Source organism: Aphis gossypii, chromosome 1 (assembly GCF_020184175.1).
Source record: "Aphis gossypii isolate Hap1 chromosome 1, ASM2018417v2, whole genome shotgun sequence".
NCBI lineage: Eukaryota > Metazoa > Arthropoda > Insecta > Hemiptera > Aphididae > Aphis > Aphis gossypii.
Genome location: NC_065530.1, coordinates 5868358 through 5895541, shown reverse-complemented (window position 1 = coordinate 5895541; position 27184 = coordinate 5868358). Strand labels below are relative to the sequence as shown.

At 24.4% G+C, this 27184-nt stretch overlaps 1 protein-coding gene across 1 annotated transcript in view; it reads right to left on the bottom strand.

The window, feature by feature from the left end:
- The window catches only part of LOC114120263 (chaoptin-like), a 227470-nt gene that overhangs the window by 187811 nt on the left and 12475 nt on the right, over nucleotides 1-27184 (bottom strand). The window contains exon 2 of the mRNA XM_027982118.2: nucleotides 9518-9883. The gene's annotated coding sequence lies outside the window, so the exon portion shown is untranslated. The remainder of the gene's footprint in view (nucleotides 1-9517; nucleotides 9884-27184) is intronic.

Below are 27184 nucleotides of genomic sequence, written 5' to 3'. Positions count from 1 at the left end.
ACCAATATTCTACAGAAAATTTATAAGTATAATATGTAGTATTTATAAATTATATCAACGTTTATAAAAAAATTGATAATTGATATATAATATTATTTTTGAACTTATAATATAAATAAATTATACCTACTAGAAATGTTATAACTGAAATCGTTTAACTTATTTATGTAGTAAACCATGTAGGTAATACAAAGAAATATGATATAGACGTAATTAAACATAAGTAATTTATAATTTTTTATAAAACATGACAAATATACTACCTACAAGCTTATTAAATAATTATTATATCGATTGATAATATTATATTTTGTAATTATTTTTTTATATAATACTATAGACTATATGATATGGGAATCGAATTCAAATTTCAGAAGAAAGAAAAATATTATTCTACAATATTTAACACATTTTTAATAGACCTAATTTGAACATATTTTATTAAAATTTGTTTTTCAATGTTTTGTTTTATGAAAATTTTAAGTTTCATGCATTATAAAAATATATTATATCAATACATTTATTGTAATTTTCTTAGCGAAAAATGAAATTATTTAATTTTTTTTTTCTTTTATTGGAACCTAAAGTTAATTCTTACTAATTCTACAATAGTTCATACTATTTAACTGAAGGAATTCGTAATACTACAATATACCAAAAATATTATGGCATAGGAACTACACCCATTCTTTGTATAATATTATGTGGTATTTATTATTACTACCACTAATAATAAAACTATATTTTATAAACAAATGTCTCCATATACTCACGTGTTGATTAATAATTCAACATAATTTTATAAAAAAAGTTTCAGTTTAAAGCTAGTTTTATTTGAACCTTAATGTGAATTTACAATAAACATATGTTAGTCTTTTAGAAAATTTAAGTTATAGATTAACCAAATAATTAATTTGATAATAAATAAAGCTTCTTCAATTTAAAATCAGTAAATTAAAAAAAAAAAACTTTGTTTATTAACAAATATCTAATAATATGGTTTCATTAATATTACTTGATACGTCAGAGCTCGTAAATTATACCTACTATACGTAAAAACGAAAAATTTCTAAGTGTTGTTTAGAATTATGTTGAGATTCATACAAACACCACTATTATTGTTATTCATTTCTAGATTAAAATATAATAATATGAACATAGTATATTATAATATTATTATCTATTACATTCATAATATTAATTGAATTTTAAGTTAAACTTTCTTTTCGTGAGTAGTAAAAAAGTATAACATTTTAATGACAGATTCAAAATAATATGTTACTTTTATTTGCAATAAAATTAATATTTTTTAATGTAAGAACTGAAATAAATATTTAAGCATCTTTTAAGGCTTTACGGACATTATAGATAAAAATCTTTATTTTTAAAGAATTCCAAGTTTTCTAGCTTCACTCAAAACGCTATATCGGAATAGTTTATTATTGTTAGAACAACCCTATACAGAAAATTTGACTTATGATCGTATAGATTTAAAATGGTTCGCAGAATATTTTCAGAAATAATAAACAGGTTAAAACAGTATACACCCCCAGAGAATGAGTTGTAAACACCACAAAATTAAAGGATGGTAGTAGGGGTACATTTGGTGACCCAAAAGGAAACTAAAGCTAATTAGTATTGTTTTAATTGGAAAAATAAAATATGACATGGTCCAATGGGCAAATATAAATGCTTTTACTCCCCTACACATCCATTATGGGCATTAAACTAAATATTATTCAATGGAAAGAGTAGTAGAAAATAATTTTTATTTTTGATAAAGGGTGTAAAATATTATATTTTTTTTCATTTCACAAATAAACTTTGATTGGGTATTCATTGTAAAAACCAATGTTCGCTAAGCTAATCCTCTTTTATTTCATTTTTAATTTGAAAAATATAAAGTAAATTCTGAGGATAAAAGTTCAATCAGTTTGTATTATAATTTATTATATTAACTATTGCAATTCTATACTTATTATGATTTTATTTGTGCTTTTGCCATTTAGGATTTTCACCTTCGAAATAATACATTTTTCTATTTAATGCTGCTTAAAACAAATTATATAGATTCTTTAAAATATTTATTTAGCTAATATAGCATAATTTTTGCAGTATGATGTATCGCATAATATTATTATAAATCATTAAAATGTATACAGAGTGATTCTTTTATCAAACGACACTAATTATTTAAAAATGTAATGAAGTTTTTAAAAATATTTTTTACAAAATTTCCAGTCAAAATGAAACATTTTTTCATTTTGAATTTAATTTTCTGAAGTAGAACATTTTTCAGTGTATTTTTCGATAGATAAAAATCTAAATTCGGAAGATTAGTTTATGAGTTAAAACTAGTAGTTATTGAAAGTTTTGGCGTGGTGAAGTGATACAGTGATACGCCGTAAAATGGTAGTCGTAGTAGACTACTTTGCTTACATAAACAGTAATTACTTATGACTCCCAATAAACTACTCATCTGAATTAAAATTTATATGTATCAAAATACTCCGAAAAATATTTTATTTTAGAATATTATTATAAAAATGCATATTTTCATTCAAAAAAAGACTGTTTTAGAGTGGAAATCTTAAACATATGTAATTTTTAAGCTGTTGACTACTTAAAAAGAGGCTATATAAAAATATTATTATTGTACCTACGTCCTACATTGTACAAAATATACAAAATATTCAAAATTAGAATATACAGGAATATTTAAATTTAAAAATATAACCTCTGTTTTATATGATTAAGTTCAGTTCAGTAGTAATCTATGTATAATTAATTTAAATGCCTAATATAATTTCACTAATAACGATATTTTACAAGAAAAATAATTTTTTTCAATCTTTATAATTGTAATATTTTATTTTTATTTTACAATTAGATATACACAATCTACAAAATACGTAGCACAATAAGTATATGTGATATAATTAAGTAACAAATAAATTTATTTATTAAAAAAACACCTAACCTATCGGTAACACTTGGCTAGGAATTAACTATAGAATCTAGATGTGTGTTTTTCTTTTCTTTTTTTTTTTAATTTTAAACTATCGTAATAAGAATTTTAATTTAGTTTATACAATATTTTAACCCTTTCCCATCCAAATAAAAAGTATTAACATATAAACCTAATAATATAATTTATAGATATATAATATATTATATCTATTATAAAAAATATATTTTTTTATCAAATGTATATTATTTGCATAGGTACCTTTGTAGTAAATTTACTATCTATAGATACAAATTCTTGAATATTTATGAACAACATAAAATATTAAGTATAAAAAAAGTATATTATTACATACCATTTATTTATTTATTTTTCATAAAAATTCTAATTAAACAGGTACATTTAAAATATACATCATACATTCCTCTTTAAAACTTTTTTAAAAAAAATATGAAATCTAGAATCATTATTTTTTTTTCATAGCAAAAACTTTTATTTATTACCTACATATATGCCAATTCATAAGTTGAATAAATTTTTAGTATACTCGAATAATATATCAACAGAAACATCATTAAGTATAAACAATATTTTTATACAATTTTAATAAAATAACTATACTACTACATTTTAGTTAATAAAACCTTTGGCAAAAAGTAATAATATTTTGATATTAATATTATTTTCGATTTCTGAGAAAATAAATGAACAAGAATTATTATTATTATTATTAATTTTTGTACTTCCCGAGTGTAGCCAGATAAAAAGGATTTCAGTTAGCAACGGGTAAGACAGAACCGTCAAGTAGGAGCCGTTTTAATCCGTTTCAGACAGACTGATGACTGCTGCAAGAAAAATAAAACTAATAGTCGGCTATCAAATTCTGCTACCAGCTTTAAAGGATTTCACTTATTGCCGCACCTCTACCCATCGTTTTTATTTATCCAAATATCAAAAATGGTTCTTAAGCCCATAATGGGCTTCAGTTTTCCAATTTAATAATCTATGACTTGGATATAATTTAACAGATTAATTCAATAAATCAAAAATTTAAATTAAAATAGTACCTAAATATAATTTTGTTCTGAATTATTCAGACAACATTTTATTAGTAGGTATTAACAATGACATGACATGTTTTATTATATTCAAATATAAATACCTGCTTATAGTTATATTATGTAAATTTAATCAGAAATACTATTTAACGAATTTAAAATCCATATTATTAACGTGAAGCTCATAATTTTAGAAATTATTTCTGATCTATAATATTATTATCAAGTCGTACAAACAATTTATTTTTCTACCGTTTTAGATTAACGTATAAAATAAACATTATTGAAAAATTATGTATTAGGTGAGACGGTAAAAATTTTAGAAAGTATAGTAAATTAATATGCTCTTTAAACAAATATATCACTTCACTATTTCAATATCATATTGTCTTTTTTGGAGTGGAATTTTCATATTTTGAGCTTTAATAACAAATATTTAATATATGTGTAAAATATTATATTCGTAAATAGTTATTTTCATAATATACTTTCACTACTCAAGTGATGAACTCTTCTTGTAAACAAAATATTTTCATATATTACGTAGGAACTTAATAATAAACAATAACTTCATGTAGACACTAAATGCCATTCACGAAATCAAAAAAATAGTAAATATAATTTTGAAATGTACCTTATTTCTTGATTAAATCGAATGTGTCATAAAATAAAATATATTTATTAGTTTATTAATTATAAATTTTATACTAGCTCCAACTAACCATATAAAACAACCTAACAAATGTATATTGTGTATAAACGCTATCTAGAAATTTTTTTTAATACAAAATCTAAGGCTATTAATCTTTAAAATACCTTTATAATTTTGTACATTACAATAAAAATTGTGAGTTTTTAAACTATTTGTATAAAATTCGTATAAATAAGAAATTTTTTTTTTTTATTACATAATTCTTCTCGAAAAAGAAAAATTGTATTTATGTACCATAAAATAATTCTAAACATTATAAAAATGTATAGCAGTCAACTGATGGTAATTTTTTTTTCAATAAAGTTAAACTGAAAATCTTAAGCCTTTGAGTTTTCAAGAGTAAATTAGACTATTTCATAATATAGAAAGCAATGTTTTGAAGAACTTATTTAAATATAAACATATATAATACATAGACGTCTACAAGTTACGATAAACATTAATGAAAGAATTTAGTGATGTAATCATTTCAAATCTCGAGATATTTAATACAAGTTTTCTTGTAATTATTAGGTACTCCCCTAAATTCTGTAGTATATTTATTTAATATTAAGCACTTTGATGTATTTTATTTATTTAACATTTTAAAAACGAACGAATTTCAGTTATAATAACAATTGTTTAAATATAAACAACAAAATAATTAACTACTAAAATTAAAATTATCTTAGGAAAACATGGTCAATAAACTAATGAGAAGTATTGGTGTTTCGAATCATTTATTAAAACTATTTATGCATTTATTGAAAAATTAGTTTGCTTCAGATGAGAATAAAAAAGTTGAGTAATCTTGTTCTATTTAGTATCCGCGGTGACAAGTCATTCTAAAATACGTGAAGTATCTATATGGCCAATTAACAGTTCATAAATATGAAAAATGTTCTCAAACTGTTATACTTTTCCACTTAATAATCCTGGCTTATAACTTGTATATCAGGTTTGTAGTAATGAAGAGAGTGCATTATGTTAGAATTAACACTGAAAAGTTGAGGAATCTATTATGAATATGAATTATACTCTAAATATCAGTCACAAAGTAAGGAGATCAAATCATTGTTTCTCATACTAAAACATGAAACAAACCAATATTATACAAAGTAACATAGACATTTTCCCTATAAAGCTTCTCTGAGTGTCATTGGATAAAAACTAGGGTTACATAACGATTCATATTATATTTAAATTAACATGTGGACGGAAATAAAGAGAGACTACATATTATATATAGATAATCCAAGTCTATTTTAATATTATAGTATGTAAAATATTGCGTTAATCATTACTCAAAAAATAAACACATAATAATAAATATTTAAAAGTACCTAAGTAAAAACAATGAAAAAATATATTTTCTTACAATTTCATTTTTGACAGTTTGAAAAAAATTATCTAATAATTGCAAGCAAATTATAATTTGTTTATAATATTATAAAACTATAAACGATATATTATTTACAATATTTGATATACTAATAATTCTACAAATTGAGTATGTTGTATTATTAAATATTTATCACCGATAAAGTAAGCAACTAATATACCCAAATCTAGCTATTTTATTAAAAAAAACACTATTTTTAAGTTTAATAAATCTAAACTAGACATAATAAACATAGTTCATATTTCTATTTTAGTAATTTAATTTTCTGACTTTTGATTTTCACACAAAACATATAAAAAAATCAAAGTATAAATTTGTAAGATTATACAATTTCACTAAAACTTTTTAGAACAGTAAACAATTAATCGAGTTCAAATTCTATAGTCATATTAAAAAATAATTTTAAAATCAGGTATATTTTAAAGACATTGAAGATTTATAAACTATATTATATATTTATACATATATAATATCTAACTTAAATATTTTCTATGGTAAATAATAATTTATTTTCAATTTTCAAAAATCCGCTTGGGTATGAAGTATTTGAATACTTTAACTTTTAAATTAAGTATCAACCTCTTTTATAATTAAATTCATAATGTTATTTAACATTGTAGTATAAGCTTTGAATTGTAAGTTTCTATAATCTCACTATAATAATTCCACTAAACAGTATACAATATACATCGTACAAATTGAAAATTTTATATAGTTATAACATAGGTACTAACTGAAATTTAGTTCTAAATAATTAAAAATGTCAATATAACTTTTGTTGGAATAGTTATATAAGTAGGTACTATAAGTTTAAAATCAACTGTGTTACAGTTTTTATTGTGTCATAATTAAAAACAAAGTTAAGAAATAATATAAATCTAAAGTATATTTTATAATATTATTTTCTATTATTTATTTAGAGAGAAATTCTATAAATATTGATATACATTTCTATTTCCTATACAATATACATTATCACTATATTTTCATTAAACAAAAAACTAAAATATTATGAGTGAGAAATTGTAAATTCTATCTCTTGCTTATATGAATACGACAAAATAGTATAAAAACCATTGAATATATTTGCATTATTTTATCCGTAACAATAATTTATTCTAAATAGCAATGTTTTACTATAGTTAATATTTCATTTTTATTATTTGAGCATTAGATAACTTGAGATTCAATATATTATATTGTCATTTAATTTAATTTTATGTAATTGAAATTTATTTACATAAATAAAGAAATTATTATTATTATTACGTATATTTATATAAAAGAAAAATGTATTCTTTAATTTTTTAATTCGTATACAGTTATGTAACTGTTAAGTAAGTGAAAAAATATAAGTTTTTTATTTTAGTAAAGTATCTTTTTGAAATACTGCCACCTTAATAAAAATGATATCCAAATAACAAGAGAGAAACCTGGATGTGCGTACGCATAATTTGTTTAGAGTAAATCCGCTATAAACAAACTCTAAAAGCTTTGAGAATGGGTGGAGGAAAAAAAGCAAAATAAATACCAGTTAGATTTACAAAAAAATAACAACAAAGAACTAACAAACAAATTTTGCTTTTAACCCGTAAATGGTGAACCCCACCTCTCAAGTTGTGTATATAGATGTGAAAAAAATACGCAACTCGTTTCAAATGTATTTTACGAAACATTTATTATGTTGGTTTTGTAGATAATGCAGCAGACATTTGGATACATAATTCTTTACAATTGCATTTCACCGAATCCTCTAATTACTTTTAACCAAAATAACATATTATTAAAGTAGTACATCCTATACAAACTATTTTAAGCTGTCCCACTGCACTGTTTTCAGAGACTATAAATATTAAATAAAAAATAATTAAGATAAAATTATAAAATGTGCCTGAATGCAACCGAGCTAAGTCACGTACCTACTCACGCGATATAGTACAGAAACATTTGATTAAATTTATAACTTATTATCTGTGAACTTTCGAAATACGTTCAATAACAGCGAATAGGGTTGTTTCACTAAATCTATAATCATCAACCGACTAGACTTACGAGTTCCATCAAGTGGGTAGGCTATGTGCTTTCCCCGTAAAACAAAAAAAAAAACTATTAAACAATTTACAAAATACTTCAGACCAGGACCAGCTCGCAAATAAAACACTTAATATATAATAATATTCAAAACAAATATTTTTGTTTATCAGGGTTAATTATCACATGCACATCAAAAGTATCTCACTTTGTTCAAATAATAATTACAGATAAAATTGTAAGAAATATAGGTAGGTAAAACCTTTAATAACATTGGTATAATATAGCAAGGGCGGCCAAACAGTCGATCATGTTAGAATTTATTTTTAGGGCCACGCGCCCTATATGTTTCTTAATAATTATAGCTATTTAATAATAAAAAAAAATTTCTATGGCAGTCAATCCTTAAAGTTGAAGTATATTTTAGTAGATCGTAACCAAAAAAATTTGGCCACCCCTGTAATATAGGTAGTTGTGCTTAAGTCGTGGAAATGAACGTTTGTTAAACGCTAGCTCTTTAGGCTAAAATATATAGGACAGATAAGGTAATATTTTAATATGATATTGAAAGTAGACGAATTATTAAATTCAAAAACAAATTATGTTTTTTTCTTATAATAAGAAAATTTATTTTCAAAACATTAAGTGTTCATAAACATATATTGATTTAAGATTACCAAAAAGTAGTCTTATAGTTCAATTTAAATTCTTTAATAATCCATAACTGCAATAAAGTTAAATCTAAAAGCATTGTTTATTGTACTCAACATTTTTGAGTTAAAATTATTTTATAGCGATATTAATAATTTAAAGAGGAATATTTGTTACAAATTTGAAACATTAGAACAAACACATTGAATTTTATCAATCGAAATCCAAAAAATTATCTTCATTATTTAATTCTACAGAAATGTAAGCTATAATTATTGACTCAACAAAAAAGAAAAAATTGAGACTAGAATTTATTATTTAATTGGAACTAACTATTATATTATTATATTAAATTCTATAAAATTCAAATGAGCTCATATCAATGATAAGAAATTTTCTTAAAAATTAAATAATAATATATCAAAGTATATAGTTAGATAATTTGTAGATAGTTTATTTTTAACTTCTCTCTAAATATTACCATCCTAGTTGAATTTTTGAATAAATCAAATATAATGTAGTAAATAAATACCTATATTATGAAAAAATTCGGCAAAATAGTACTTAAGTTAAAATAATAATAATACCATACAACGACCATTTAAAAATAGATACTAGATACTCGTACTACACGAATATATCAGATCCAAGTAAAACTAATCACTATTATTATATTTGATCTAAAAACCAAAAACATAAATCAATCATTGACTTACCAATTTTGGAGGACAGCTTAATGAAATTTTCTTAGTATATCCTGTCTCTACTATCGGACAGCGAGTGACACAGACCAACGACGTCAGTTATAGCACGCGATATCGCCGGACGCCAATACACCGGAGCTCGAACGACCGAACGTGATTGCGCGAAGCGTGAGCGAAAACTACCCGAAACGACGGCAGCGGCGAGACTTTGGACCGCGCAGCAGTGCTGCCTCCCACGACGTCATCCATCGTCATATTATTATTTCGTTGTCACCATACCGGAATTATAACGGAGGGCAGACACTGCAGCCGGAGACAACCGTCGTTCGACGAGACGACAACCACGAACCTGCACCGATTTCCGTCAATGTAGGTACACTGTTAAAAACAAAATATATAGTTTTTAAAAATTCATTAGTTACGGTAATGATTTGTTCAAAAGTTTCTACTAAATTTCATATTTTTTTTTTGTTATTATTAATACTAAAACTGCCGATTAAAAAGAAAAAAACAGTCGCACTCATATATTTCATTATTATATAATATATATAGGTGTACCATTTTATAGGTACCACAAAATATTTCAGATCGATGACCTTAGATTGAAAAACTGTTTACTGTGATAGATAAGTGGTACCGAAGTGCACATTTTTGGGAAAATTTCAAATTTTTAACTTCTTTGGTTCGCGCATGCGCAATACAAAGCGGAACACTTGTATTGAGTGGTTATTTTTCATGAATAAGTACATGAAAAAATAAATGAATACATGATACATGATACACACGTCATACGTTACAGAGAAGTACGACAACTGGAAAAATGTTTAAAAAATAACGGGGGCAATTTTGAGCATTTTATTAGATAAACAAAATCACTTAAATAAAATTTAAAAATTAGATAGGTAATACAAAGTAATTTACTTTTTGTTTCAATATTATATATCTATCATGTACTCATGTATTTTTTCATGTAGGTACCTATTCATAAAAATATCCACTCAACACAAGTGTGTCATGTTTTAATAAAATAATTCAATTTTTAAAAATCTGTTGAACTGTAATTCAGTCAATTTATGGTTTAGGACTATGGTCAATGGATCAAAATGACTTAGAAAAAAATTATCTATCCATTTCTGATGTCAAAAATAAGGATTGCTATTCAAAAAAATTTAATTTGTATTGCGCATGCGCGAACCAAAAGAGTTAAAAATTTGAAATTTTCCCAAAATGTGCACTTCGGTACTACCGATCTATTATCACAGTAAACCGTTTTTTTAATATAAGGCCATCGAGCTGAGATATTTAGTAGTACATATAAAACGGGACACACTGTATAGGAAGGTTCGCCTAGCGGTCTCATCAATATTGTATCTTTTAATAATAAATTTAGTCAAACACTGATTTTTCGAATTGTTAACTTAATATATTTAAAGATCCAATTTTGAATTATTTAAAACTGTATATCGTTTTTCAGATGTCTTGTAGTGGTACACTTATTTTTTTTTATGAGAACCAACTTTCTTTACTGTATTTTTTTAAGCAAACAAATTTTAAAAAATTTATACGTATCTATGTCTAAATTGATAATTGAAAAAAAAAACTAAATAATTTAACTTAGTGTACTAACTAATGATAAGATAAGTAATAATAATAGGTTTTCGAATATATAGAGCCTATGTTACTATGATAGTTTTAAAATATTAATGATTAACATTGATCTACTCGTATCAATTTTTTATATAATTTGTATGTATTGTCCAAGTATAGAAAATATTGCAACTATATTATTATATCTACTTTATACCATTGTAAACCCTTTTTTAAGATTATTATCTTTAGTAGATATCTATTATATACAATTATTTTTTAATAACTCAGAAACTGCTAGATCAAATTTGATGCATCAAACTTAAAAAAAATATATATATATATTTATTATATCGTCACACAGGAGTACAGGACTTTTCTTTAAAGGTATAACTAAATAATTGAAAATATTGACCCTCGAGTATAATTTTAGTATAAAAATTTAAAAATCAGGATTTTAGAGGTGAGCATACAAGTATATATTTTTGTATAATATACTATGTACTAAGTACTTATGTACTTGTTTATGCGCCAAGAACATAAAAGAATATAAAATAACCTACGAAACTAACATCAGAGTACTACAACACGTGCTTCGTACACCGCCTAGCTAAGAGTAATAATAATGTATATTATTATCATCAATCATTTATACCATGCCATCCTAAGTGTGTTTAAATTAATAATTCTATTGTTATTTGCAGTAAATTATTGAACACGCTTAAGTGCGTGTATAGGTCCAATGTATTTTCTTTAATATTTTCGAATCATCGACTTTATAATTACTTTTTTACTGACGTCCAATAAACAAAATACAAGTTATAATTAAAAATATATAGGTAATTTATAATTAGTCTTTCATGTATAAACATTGTTCCCCCGTACATTTTACATGATTTAATTGTTATTGCTCGAATATAGTTCATACACAAGTTTAAAGAAACTTTATACTACTGAATTATCATAACAAAAAAGTCTATAAAATATGCGTTATATTGTTCACCGTGAAAAAAATTTATTATTTTAATAAAATCGTTTTATTTGCTTAATCATAAAATTATTATACTTCTTTGTGTAACTTTTTTTAATCTTAATTTTACTAAATAATGTTTTTAATTAATTTTAAAGTACAATAGAATATTACGAATTAAAAATATCTTGAATGAACACCAAATTAAAATAAATTAATGTAATTTGCAAAATTGTCATTTCTGACTACACCTATTATGCAATTACATAATTTCTAAAATGTTTAATTGAATTAAATAATAATCAGTTCACATAATAGTAACATATTCTATATTTATGTTATACTATCGTCTATCATGGATAATAGTCAATAATTCTATAATATGATTCTTTATTTGTTTATATGAATAAATAGGTCTAACATTTTAAAAATCACTAATATAAATTTATACTACTTACTTAAATGTCTCATAATCTATATTAATAGACAAGTGACAAATTAAAAAATTAATATACTTATGCCTATTTTTATAAATATTTAAAACTGCATCATTCAATCCATAATATTAATAGTAAAAAAATTGTTACTAATGTAACTATTTTTATTTTTATTTTTATTTTCAAGATAAAATATTTTTCAATTTTTCCTATTATCTGATTGAGAAATGACATATTTGTCTCGATATACTATTTATTGAACTGTATTATTTACATAATAATAATATATTAAATATCGCTCATAATTATCACAAGCTCTTACTTTAGTAAATAGGTAGGTACCTGCTATTGAAAATGTTTATGTCGTATAAAACAAATTATGAACTCATACAATATAGCCTACTAAATGTACGTTTTTCTCAAAACCTTTAATTAATAATAAACAAAAAACAAACATTACTCGTTACAGTCAGTCAAAGCACCTGCATTTTACACAAACTAGTAAAAATATTTTTCTTTGAAATACTGAAACGTCATAAAAGCAGAACTTTCTTTCTGTGAACTTTTTTGCAATACAATTTATATTCATACTTGATAATTTAAAATCTGGTATATATTTTATTTCTATTTTGCCACAAAGTATTTTATATGTAAAAAAAAAAAAATGTAAATCATTAAATTTTGTATTGTGTTCAATTATTAAAAACAACATTACCTACTCACCTACAATTTATTTCACATAGATACATTACAATATAATATGTGATCAAACTTCAGTTAACACCATTTTATTCTAACTAAGAATTATTTTATATATTAACAGTAAATTTATTTTATACAATAAAAAAATAAAGTACGATTTTAAATATTTTATCTCTCAATAATTATTTATACATGCCTACTAAACAGAATGTGTATAGTAGGTACTAGATGTATAATATTATTAAAAATAAGATTTAAGAAGACGCCACACCCGCATGTGTTGTCTCCGTCTTACATACATACAAGTATACAACATAGCAAATTTTCGTTCAGCTGAATCAATTGTATGCTGTTAGCTTTAATAATAGAGTAAATTTACCTATTACCAACTTAAAGGTAAGAATACTATCTAGGCCATCTCATAGACTTTTATTGATATTTTAATTTTTAAGTGAGTTATAGTATGTAAAATATTTACTTTAAAATACTCATAACTCATTTCAAAGTTAAATATCAATAAATGTGGGACGTGGGTGTAACGGACGTCCTCTTAAACATTAATCACAGAATTATAACTTTAATAATTATATTAAAGACACAACCATTTGAAGACAAATTTGTTCAAAATATTATATTAAATTAATTATTTCTCAAATACCTATTTATTATTGTTGTTGAATAATAGACAATTTTTTATGCGTTATATAATAAATAATATTGTGTATAAAATATATAAAAATGATCAATTATACACATTTTGAAATAAAGCAATTGACGATGTATAAAAAAAAAACATATATGTTTTACTTTTCTAAAGTTGTCCATATCTATTTAATTTATTTAAATTTAAATCAATATCAAAAAGAAAAAGTAAAAGGTAAGAAAGTAAGCAAGTTTATTTTGTTAAATCGCTGTTCGACGTACTCAAACCAACGGATCCATTATAATATTTTCGTGGGTAAATCCATAATACATATTAATAAGTATTATATGATATGTAGTTATGTAATATTTCCTGAAAAACAACTTAAACGTTCAAAACTATGTATGCAAGAATGCGCTATAATTTTGATAGAACCTACTAATTTAAACTTACTCATCATGAAATCAAAGTGTTTTCTGAGTGGCCGACCAATCAGAAATAACACAATGATAGTCAATAAGTTACAATTAATATGACAAATATTTTCTTATCTTTTTTCTTAATCCAAGATGACCTATTCACTATCAGGTTTAGTCTTTGATATTTGGACCGTGGGTTTTGGCATGCATACCGAGTCAAGTTTGTAGACTTTTTTTCCATAACCTCTATATTGAACTATCCCATTGAGCTCACGACCTAAATACATTTCCACAGTCTAAGCCAACCCAATTCAAAATTTTACATTTTTAAGTACCAGCAACTGACTTGCTCAATGGTCTAACAGTTACACTCTAACCTAACTTTGAATACATCCTACACACCACAGTTTTGGACCACATTTTAACTCTGTAGTTCCAAAATCGTGGTCTAGACCCTTTATTAGTTTAGTATGTGGCTATCTTCAGATTTTATAACTGTTTTAAATCTATTCATATTATTTAAAAGTATCTTAATAATTTATCTATAGTTCCATCAATCTAAATCTTAAATATTTTTCCCAAATTGTATAAAAATGAAAAATAATGTACCTATATTATAACATCATAAATGTATTAATATAATTAAAATTAAAAATCTTAATGAATTCCAGTAGATGACTGAAATATTCATCTAGGATAAACAAATAAATAAAATGTCCAAAATAAAAAAATATTCAATGTATTATAATACATTGTAATGAAAAAATGTAACTTGGCAATGTACAAATAAATATTCATTATTATGAAACTGTATAATTTAAAAATAATATAATGTATGATTATTTTTTGATTACCTACTATTAATCTATTATGTCATTTTTTTTTACGAATGACAAAATAAAAACTGGTAAAGATAAAAATTTAAATATATTTTTTTTAATAAAATTAACTTTTATATATTATGATGAGTCGATTGCATAGTATTAATATTTGATCATCAACATAATATATGTGCAAATTAAATAAGAAAAATGTATTAAAATTTTGGAAATATGCGTTTAAAATATATATTAATAACATTAACAAATGTAGTAAGATCAATAAAACAATTATTTCCTATATTAGTATATGTATACATCAGAATCAGCCTATTTGAGTCCAATATAGGTGATTAAGTCCGTTAAACATTAATCCAATAAGCGGTGACTACTTTATTTTATTTTAAATATCAAAAAACACCTATAGGGATACATTTTACAAATATGTAAAAAAATAATTGAATAACATGTAAGTGGATTCACTTTTACTTAAAGGGGCCCTGTGTTAGATTTTCAAATTTTCCACAATTCTGTAAAATTTGAAAATTAAATTTTGTATTTTAGTTACCACCTTAATTATAATACTTTTCCACTAATTAATTACCTGATACCTATTTAAGGGGGGTTGATAGGGTGTATTATATCGAAAAAAATTACTTCACGGGAATAATTCTCAAGCATATTAGAATTGTTGGATTTAAGTAATTATATTTTTATTTGACAGAAGAAGACTTCCTACAGGCCGCAACGGACTCAGATCTTTATCTTATTCAAAATAATAGTAAAATATAATTTATACAAAATTGCTTAAAATTGTATTGCTTTTGAAGACAGATTATAAAGTTTGAAATAAAAATATTGAAAAACGGAGATCGATGTGGCTTGTAGAATATTACCTCTATAAGTTAAAAAATAAATTATCAAATTTGGTTGATTCTACTGAACAGGATCCCTATTCCCGTAGAGCGTATTTTTGTTTACAAAATCGCATTGGCAATAAGCACCTTAAAGAAAAAAAAATGAATATGACCTATAATACAGTATGGACTTATTTATTTAAAATCAGAAATTATTAAGAGGAAGCATAATAAGCATAATAAATAATAATTTATTTTTTTTTTTTTACTTCTCATTACTTGATTCAGAAACAATTTCGCAAATATAAAATACGAGTAGGTAAAACTTCTATCAACAATACAAAATATACCCATTAAGACAGAACTTAATTTAAAAAAAAAAAATTATGTTTTTTTGGTTTTTCTACTTGTATATAGATTTTTATATATGTTTATACACAAGATATAATCCAAATTCTTAAACAAAATGGTTAACCTAATAATTTCTGATTTCACATGTTTTGACCTTAACAAAACAACACAATTACTACAGTACGTTTCACGAAACTAGCGAATCTGCAGTGGCGCTTCCGGTGGCAGATTTTTGTAAGGGATTCCTAACGTATAGAATTAAAAAAAATAATAGCCTTATTGCCGCGCATTGTGTGCAACTTTGAGAAACCGCGGAAAACCGAAATTTCGCCACTGTGAGCGCCACTGCGGAGTCTCTAGTTTCGTGAAACATACTGTAATAGAATAATTGATACAAATTATCCAATTGAACAAAATATATTAATATCCATATTAGTAGTATGTTAAAGTTCCTTCTGGTTCATCGAAAATCCAAGCAATCCAGGTAGCTCATCCAGCCTATAATTATATACTATCACGAACGTGCTCCTCCCTTCCTATACCCGTACCCGACTTTACCCCCTCCCCACCTATCCATGCATATACCATACTACCCCTAACGGCCTAACATCTATACCTATGTATATATATTTGAAAATAAAAATAAAATAAATATATTTAATTATTAGACGTATATATTATTACACATTTATATTATATTGTTTACGACTACCATCGGATATAACTCCATTATTATTAAATGCGAAAGTGTTATATACTAGCTATTTACTATTTTATATACCTACATGTGTTATTTTTGTTCCATTCGTGTACCTATATATAATTGCTATCATAAAGCTGGATATCACCTATATATCATTTTTATAAATATTACCCTAACTTGTATTGTGTCTTCTGAGGTTCTGTTAATGAACTGTCTCCTCTTCACGTTATTCATGTTTGTAAATTGTCTATGTTATCCTTATTACTTATTGTTTTTATTTTGTAAACAGATTAAATATATTTAAATAAATAAAGAAAAAAAACTTGTATTGTAAACCTTTAAAGATAAAATAATAAATATTTACTTACAAATCATATTTTGTTAATTCGATTGACTGATAGCTGGTATATAAAATATAACTATTCAAACTAGAAGATTCTATAACAATGTAACTATTAAAATTCAAATCCAGAGCATTCAAAATGTGGCCGTAGTATTAAATCAAATTCTGAAAAAATTTAGAACGAAAACAATTAGTAATTGTTAATTTTCGGTCTAGGACAAGACATGGGCGCTGCCAACTGGGCACGGCCAACTCGGCGCAGCTAACTGGGCGTTGAGACATGTAGACGTGAATTAAGTGGACACCAAGACAGCTAGGTTCTAAACAGCTAATTATACTGTGATTCTAAATGATTACTATTATTATTATATGTTTGAATAAACACGACGCAATTTTTAATGTCCCATCCATGAAAAAATCATCGCAGTGTAATGCAAATTCTAGATTTTGTTGACGTCCATTAAATAAGATTCTTTCTGCATCTGGTGCACTATCGGCTAGTAAAATATTTTCAGTGTTTCCCGGTTCTGACTTATACATTTTATAATATTCAGGAATTTCGAGGGAAGCCAGAGTTACAGGATTTGACGGAGCTTGATTTACTTCACTGCGTTCTCTCCTGATTATCCTCTTTGGGTGATGGAGGTGTATTTAGTATATTATTTGATTAATAGTATACCTCATATTAACGTATTATTTATTTATAATTGATTAATAGTAGGTATATGATTTAATGTATGGGGAAACTAATTATATAGCTATCAGTTCATGTATATTTTAAGGTATGATATACTTGTGTGGTAATTTGAAGTATGATTTTCAAGGTGTGGGTAATGGAGGTATATTGACATATTATTTATTATGTAGGAATACTATTTATATAATTATCAATCTATACATGTTTGGAGGTATATGGTATACTTAACACTATTCCACCTAAGAGTGAACCGTTTTCACGCATGCAAACTAAGCCAACGGCGGTCGAAGGACCCTCCGGCGAGTGTTAGGAGCGCTGTGATTGGTTATTAGTTGTCGTCAGCGCTCCCGTGGCAAACATGCGCGAAATAAAACCAGTTTTGGTCGGTGAGTGGTTCACTCTTAGGTGGAATAGAGTATAGTATTATACTAGTTTGAGGTATAATTTTCAAGGTGCGGTTAATGATTTTATATTAGTAAGTATAACAGAAAAATACTAGATAGCTCATTATATTACTATTATTGGTAATGTCATTTAAACAGCATTCTACGTATTTACTCAAGAATACATAAACGATTATGATTTAATATTTTTGTTTAACAAAAATTAAAAGAGAAACTTCGACTGTCTATAATTATCAGAAGTTTTTAACGTTTCAGCAGTCATTAAAGGCTAATTGAAAATGAAACACTTTCGCTTTAAATAATAACGAAGTTATATCCGCTGGTAGTCGTAAACAAGATATCAATGTGTAATATATATGTCTGATAATTAAATATATTTATTATAGTATATATATATATAGGTATATAGGTTAGGGGTAGTATGGTATATACAAAAATAGGAAGTGTAAGGCCGGGCAAGTACGTGATAGGAACGTAGGGTAGAGAAGAGGAGGGGAGGAGAGAGAGAAAGGGCCCCGACAAGAAATGCGTGGAAGGGGTGGGGAGGAGGGGGGCAGGTCGGCTACGTACGCGATGGCATAGCTCGAACCATTGGATGGGCGGAATAGTCAGGATCCGTAGGATTTTCGGTGGTACAGAATATACTAAAATATACTACTAATATTGATTACTGATTTTTACATTAGTTGACTTAGAAATTGATTATTAACTACTATAAGAGGTCTAAATATGGGCTTTAGTCCCGAACAATTCTTATACTAATTATTTAGCCCGAAAATCAATTTTTTTGTTTACGTCTGAAATTATCTTATGATCTTATTTCTATTTTTCGTGATGTATCATAACATATTAATACCTATAATTAAGATATTAGGAAACTTGTTCCATCGTGCTAATATTAATGTAATTTTCTCCAATGTCATTTGTTTGAATGTGTTAACAGAAAAATACTAGCTCAATATATTATTGTTATTGGTAATATCATTACCAAACGATTATGGTTTAATAGTTTTGTTTCGCATAAGTTAAAAGAGAAACTTCGACTGTCTATAATTATCAGAGACTGTTAGCGCTTCAGCAGTCATTAAAAGATAATTAAAAGTGAAACATTTTCACTTTTCATAATAACATTTTCAAGAGTTTCATCCACTCGTTGTCGTAAACAATATATCAATGTGTAATATATACGTCTGATAATTAAATATATTTATTTTATTTTTAATTTCTAGTTTATATATATATAGGTATAGATGTTAGGGGTGGTATGGTTTTATACATGGATAGGTGGTGAGGGAGCAAGACCGGGCACGGATAGGAGGGGTAAGGCCGGGTACGAGTAGGAAGGGAGGAGCACGTTCACAATAGCATATAATTATAGGCTGGATGAGCTACCTGGATTGCTTAGATTTTCGGTGAACCAGAAGGAATTAAAACATACTACTCAATTAGTACTCATATTTAAATTATTTGTTTACTTAATATAAGATATATTATTATATTAGTTGACAGAATTCTATTTCATTAATAAATTGTATTAAATTATTGACTTTTTTTTTATTCTAGATACAGAAATTAATTGTATAGAGTTTCTAAAAATTGGAGTTTGTGTCTTAATATCTAATAATAATGAGTAATTGATACTTCATATATAAGTGCATATAAATTAAATATGATTGATCCAATGAACAGGAATTCAAATTATATTAGTATTTTATATTTAAAATGTATATGAAGTACCGTAAGAAGTTTAGCAATAATGAAACACGGGGGCGATTAAACGTAATCTCATGGAAAGTAATTCCGTTTTTGAAAGTTCGACAACACTAATGTTACGATTTTAAAGAGAATCCGAATAAAGGAAAAGTTTTTTAATAATGAAGTAATAATACAGTTATTACTTCGTCAATTGGCACTTAGAAGACTGTTATAAATTTATGTGGTTTCATCTGACGAAATGAAAAATCCTTCAGATTAACTACTATTTCAATAAACAAATAATAAGTACCTAAATTAGTAATAATACAAGTGTGCAATATCTTAATAAACGTCATCAAATAAAAATCTATGAATATTATAATGGCATTTCAAGTACATATTATATTTTATTAAGGAAAATACAAACGTAGCTATCTAGTTTAATTTTAATTATTTTAAACCGAAAAAAAATTTTCAATTTTCGATATTGCTATATCTAATTTTTATACACTAGTTGTTACTTCTTTATCACATCGATTAAATTATATTTATTTGTACCGCATATCTTTAAAATATTTTAGTATTTTTTACATAAAAATATATTTTTTACTTAAAGAAAATACCAACAATGAAACTAAAATACAAAACAAAAAATAACATGAATAATATTATTTTAGGTACATTTACATTGTACGTGTAGTTTGTACAAGATATACAACTTATAAGTATTACATTTATAATAATTCTATATAGAAAGGGTACTAAATAAATCTTTTTTTTAAACATTCATTCTATTAAAAGTTATTATTAAATGCATTTAATTATTTTAATATGTTTATTTTTTATAAATGTTATTGTTTATTAGTTGGTATTGTTAAGTTCATAATTGTTCAGGTCAAAATAAAGTATAAATATTTAAAGTTAGTAAAACAATTTGAACAATTTTTTAATCTTTAAAGTGTATTCTCATATTGTTTCTTAAATAATTACAAAACCAATGCATTGATGTGTACCTACTTAATTTATTAACACTATTAAGTAGCTTTAACTTAATTAATTTAAACCTTTTTATGTTTTATATAAATCAATGAAACCTTAATTTTTTTAACCCACTATGGTACAATGGTGCTATGTAAATTTTATCTATCTCATCTATCTCTCATATTATGTTAAACATGTTAAAATAATGACCGCTACCACTTTAAGACAAGTAATATTTTTTCAGATATAAGAGTAAAACGAGTTGGAAAACTGCTTGAACCCTTTGTTCAGTAAGAGTCAAATTAAATATTGTTATTTGATAACAAATTATACAAAAATGCCTTCAATATTATTCCAAGTCTATAGTCATATCATTAAAATAATTGTTTTAAATAAACGTTTGTGTTATTTACTTAAACACAAATAAGAAGTTAAATAATGTTGTCGACAATTATATTAAAAATATATAATCATTCAGTCAATTAAATCACGAACCTTTTCAAATTCGTTTGCTTTTCAAAACGCATAAAATGTTCAATTTTAATAACTAATTCGTTTAAATATTTAATACAATGTTCCTCATAAGACTTTCTTATAGTGATATAAAAATATCAACAATAATCTATTTATATAAAAAAATATATTTACTTAGGAATAGAAAATTTGAGTAAAAAATTGTAAAAACTAAAAATTTAAGTTTAAATATAGTTCTTTTAAAATATTTAAAACAAAAAATAACGATTTTAGTTATTTATTATAATTAAAATGATCAACTAAGGTATTATTATCTATACATAGATAATTGCATTTCTAAAATATTTAGAATAATTATTTTAACACAATGTGTTAAACACAGCATGAAATTATTCACGACGTTATATGGTAAGTCGGTTTTGATTTATTAGTCATAAATTAATACCTAAAAAAAAATATAAGATAATAATAAAATGTATATGGGACGTTTTTCACAAATATTAGCTTTACCTACCCTATTGACTATTTCTGGAAATAAAATGTTTTTACATTTTATAAATTATAGCAACTTATAGTTATACCTTTAAATTTCAAAATATCAAATTAATTTTCATAATTTGTTATATTGTAATAAGTAAAACATAATAATATATGTTCGTTTTAAACGATAATGAAAATTATCATACGTTAAAATATGAAGTTTATAAGTTTTTTTTTTTATTATTTTTCATATCATATAATTTACTTGTATCAAAATAAAAAGTATATTATAATATAGTGACTAGTGAATTAAACTTTAACTCAAAAGTTTTTCCTGCGTTATTGGTCTAAAGTCAGTTAATTTAAATGAGACGTTAAATAACTTTATAATATCTATAACAAAAGAAATCAACTAACATTTTGCCAAACCTAGCTAGAGATGGTATTCACACACGACACACCTCTGTACTAAATAAATTATTTTGTATAGGTACCAGATAACAATATTAATGTTATTTTCTATGCTCCAACACGATAACAACACAAACACACGAAAATTCCTAATAAATTATTAATATCTAATGCTTATATTTCTATATAATATTATATCTATAACATACAATTAACTAATTAAATAGCATTGTTATAATAGTTATTAAGAAAAGAAAAATATTTAAATGTGTAATTATAACTCAAATGTTAACATTTTATATTATCAGTCCATCATAATATGAACTATAACAATATACTTAGTTCATAGTTGATATTTTAATTTTTATAAAAAAAATTTAATTTTATTGTGTAGAAAAAAATTGTATGATATTATATTATTTAATTCATTGTTAGTACTCAGAATTGTCTTTTAAACTTAAATCACACAAAAAAGCCAAGCTATAAACCGCTTGTCAATATTTGTTGTAATATTATCATTTATTCAAATATTATATTTAAGTAAAACCACAATATCAACTTGGTTGTTCAAAACAACTGTATATGATACACTTGATGTGTATATAACAGATCATGAAGTTCCTCTAGGTCGACAGTAACGAAGAATCACATTTCCTTGACAGTAGATATAATTAAATTATTGTCATCCTCAATCCATATTTTCTCATACAGAACTAAATCGGACACGATTGAACAGTTATTTGATTTTAGTTTTGTCACATGGACAAAGACTACGCTGTTTAAAATAAGACACGTTCACAAACTTCCTCAATGTTAGTAAATGATTTGATAATGTAAAGACTATAACCATTCAATTTGTTATTACAGAATGTTGAAAACAATCGACACGTTTCGGAAATACATATGATGGAATTTTCATACTTTAAGTTTGCATACAATGAATAATATTACCTTGCAATCAGTTGTATATATAACATAAGGGACAAAGTTACAAATCAATAATTTATTAATTTTAAAAACATTGATTTTTTTATTATTTTATTTTATACTTATATTTAATATATTCTACACTTCCACACTAAAAAATATTATTAATTTTTTAGAAAATAAATGAAATGAAAAAAAAAACAGATAGTTTTCAAAATTGTTGAGTTATAAAATAATATAACATAATCAAGTACTTTTATGAATGTATTAAATAATTTTTGCATCGTGTGAATAATACATCAAATTTATAATGCGTGTTATTTATTTTAATAAAGACAATTAGATAAATACAATGATTATAATATGAGTATTTGCAAAACAAACCTATTTTAGCGATCAGTCTCCTTTTGAAGTTAATGACAATTTCTAACTTTGAAAAGGTTATCGCGATAATTCGGCCATGATAGGTTGTAAGTCATATAAACAATAGCCAGTACTTTGAATTTAGATAATAATGGAAATAATAAGTTATCGTTGTTTGTTTCAACAATGCCAATGGGAAGAGATTAGTTAGGTACGTTGTTTAAGTGTTGAAACCCTCTAGTTTTACAAGCAAATATATTGTTTAGTAAATATGTTCCCTGAAAATCTGCCAAGGTAAAAAAATCTTTTTAAAAATTAATTACTAAAAATAGTAATTATTACTTATTACTCCACCTATATCAAACTGAAATATATACATTTGTAATAGACATGCTTTATGACAATATCACGAGGTACATCATTCATAAACAAGGTAAGTATAAGTATCTTTTCGGTCATTCATACATCGTATAGTAAGACACATTTCAGTAAACAGAATAATATATTCAATTCATAACATTGTATACCTATGAAAAATAAGTATTCTATGATATGTAAGTACCATGTACAATAATAATGATGTTTATCATATTTTTAACTCAAACCCAAAATCGAAAAAAAAATATAATAAAAGATACCATATACCATATGTATACTCCTATACATTACAGGACAATATAGGTATAACTTAAGTTTAATATTCCATATTGAAATTTGAAAGTACCTAAGTAATAAAAAATAATATAAATAATCATTAATCATTTTACTTTATTTATTGATTCATAATATTATAAATGTTAAACATTTTAAAAGCCCTTTGTTCCTAGTAATCAAATAACTAAAACATATTTGTACAACGTACCAACAAACAGAAAAGTTTACTTGGCTCATAGTACGCTCATGAATATAGAAATATTAGCTACCTAATACATACACCATAACAAAATAAAGATCAATTAAAAAAAAAAAAAAATGTTGTTGATACTGGATAAGCTTGGGATGAAAATGTATTGTAATTATTTTCTAAAATATAATACTTTTATTGCAATAGACATTTACAAAATATCAAATTTAAGATACGCAATGTGCCTTAAATATCTTAAATACTAATTCAAATATCGAATTATAATAATTGAACAAGAAATTATAAGTATTTATACCACTAAAGAAAATAAATTGTCAATTTAAATAAAAATAATAATAAGCATAACTAGTATTTACTATTACATAATATAATTAAAATATTTTAAGATTTAAGTATTTATAATTTCTTTAAAATATTATTAATATGGAATATAACCCTGAATATAATTTTGTAAATACATTGGTATTTATTATATCGTTTAAAGATCTATTTAATACATTTATTATTGATGAAGTTATTAACGATTAATGAGTAACAACTTTCAAATCATTGATAATAAAATTGTTTGAAGTTCATTAGAAATGTATCAAAAAAACATTTTTTTTTTATTGATATTTTTCCCCTTCGACAACTCAGACTCATAAGTTAAATGACTTAGCCATTAGAGCCAAATAAATAATTTACATTATTGCAATAACATAATATTATATTTTATATTTTACAACATTTACATATTATAATGAATCAAAAATAAAAAAAACAAACTTGCTATTGTGGAAACAAAATTACATTAAAAATTTAAAGTTACATATTTTAAATTATAAACATCTTCTAATCAATACATAACAACTCTATATAGATCATATTATTTCTATTAATTAATATTTATCATACAGTATATACCTACTCATATTATCGTCAACTGTAACACTGCCCCAGATTAAAATACTTTACAAAGAACCTGCATGCAGTAAATATTTGAAGAAATACCTCAATGTACTCGAAGAAACCAAACATGCGTTATACCAATTCAAATTACCAGTATTTAATCAGATTATAACATATTGGTATCAAATATCAAAAGAATACTTTTAGCTTTATAATAAGTATAAATATTATTATTTAAACTCATTCAACAAGAAAACTAGTTTTTGACTTTTATAGGCAATATTTCGTTCTATTGTCATAAAATAAACTCTAATAAATATTTGACATCACATAAATTTAACATCGAATATTTTACATTTACATTAAATTTTCAAACTTATCAATCAATTATTATTTTGTTAACGAGATTTTTCCAACAAATGTTTTTTTCCTATTATGATAAAACAATATCTAGGTATTCGTACCATATCAAATACAATTTTAAACAATGAAATAATTAAAACTTTTGCAGTAACTTGTACTTTCTATATATGATATAACTGTTGCATATATTATGAGTCATAAGGTCATACAATATATTTTGTCTATGAATAATATAAAATAGTATATAATATAATATATTATACTATAATAAATTGTAAACCCATCTATTCGTCATCTCATTTCAACTTATTTTTTTTTTTAATGTTTTGGCTTGATTCTTAAAGAAAAACGTTTGAGCCAAAACTCTTGTTAGCTTGTCATCTAAGATTTATGTCCTATAATGTTTTCTGCGATTCTCATCCACGAGAATATGAAATACAAAATAATAACGTACATTATATACATTCACAATCCAATGTCCTTCAAAAACTACCAATAACAGAAAAATTGTAAACATTATTGATTAATTTCGGTTCCGGTAAAGTAAACTTAAACATTTGTGGAAATCATACTTTGACATTAAAATTAACGAGAAAGCATCGGCATTCAGTTTTATAGTTTATGTACTTTTCAACCATTTTTTTTTTTTACTTTTTACAAGATTAGACTAATTATAAACCTAACAGTTATTACTAATTTTTCTTAACCTATTTTTTTTTTCAAATTTAATTATTCACTGGTACCTATCTAAGTTCCATTGAATGAAACAAAAGTCAACATTAGTCAAGTATCTGTGAAAAATAGATTTTGTAATGCATTATCCAAAGAAAATTGAATTTAATCGAAATGTTATTTAACTTTAATTGAAATATAGCTGTCGGTTTCATAATTCCAAATAACATTGAAATCTATAATTGCGGTACACATCTGGGATTGTGGCACTCGAATTGGGGACAACTGCCAAATCTAACATTAAACTCACTCAGGCTTAACAATCGATCTGTTTTAGATATAATTTATGTGTTGTTTATTGCACGTATTTGCACACAATAGGACTTTATAGTTCATATAAAATACACGACCATATAACAAACAATAGTTTAATTAGTTAGAAACTGATAACTTTTTATTAATTCTCTATCATCAATCATCGTCTTAAAATAAAATAAATATCATAAACTTAATTCTGAAAGTCTTAAAATAAATTAAATAAGATAATTCATTGTAACACATATTCAAAATTATTAACGATATTATTAATATTGCATTTATTATGGTCACCAGTATAATTGTTATTATTT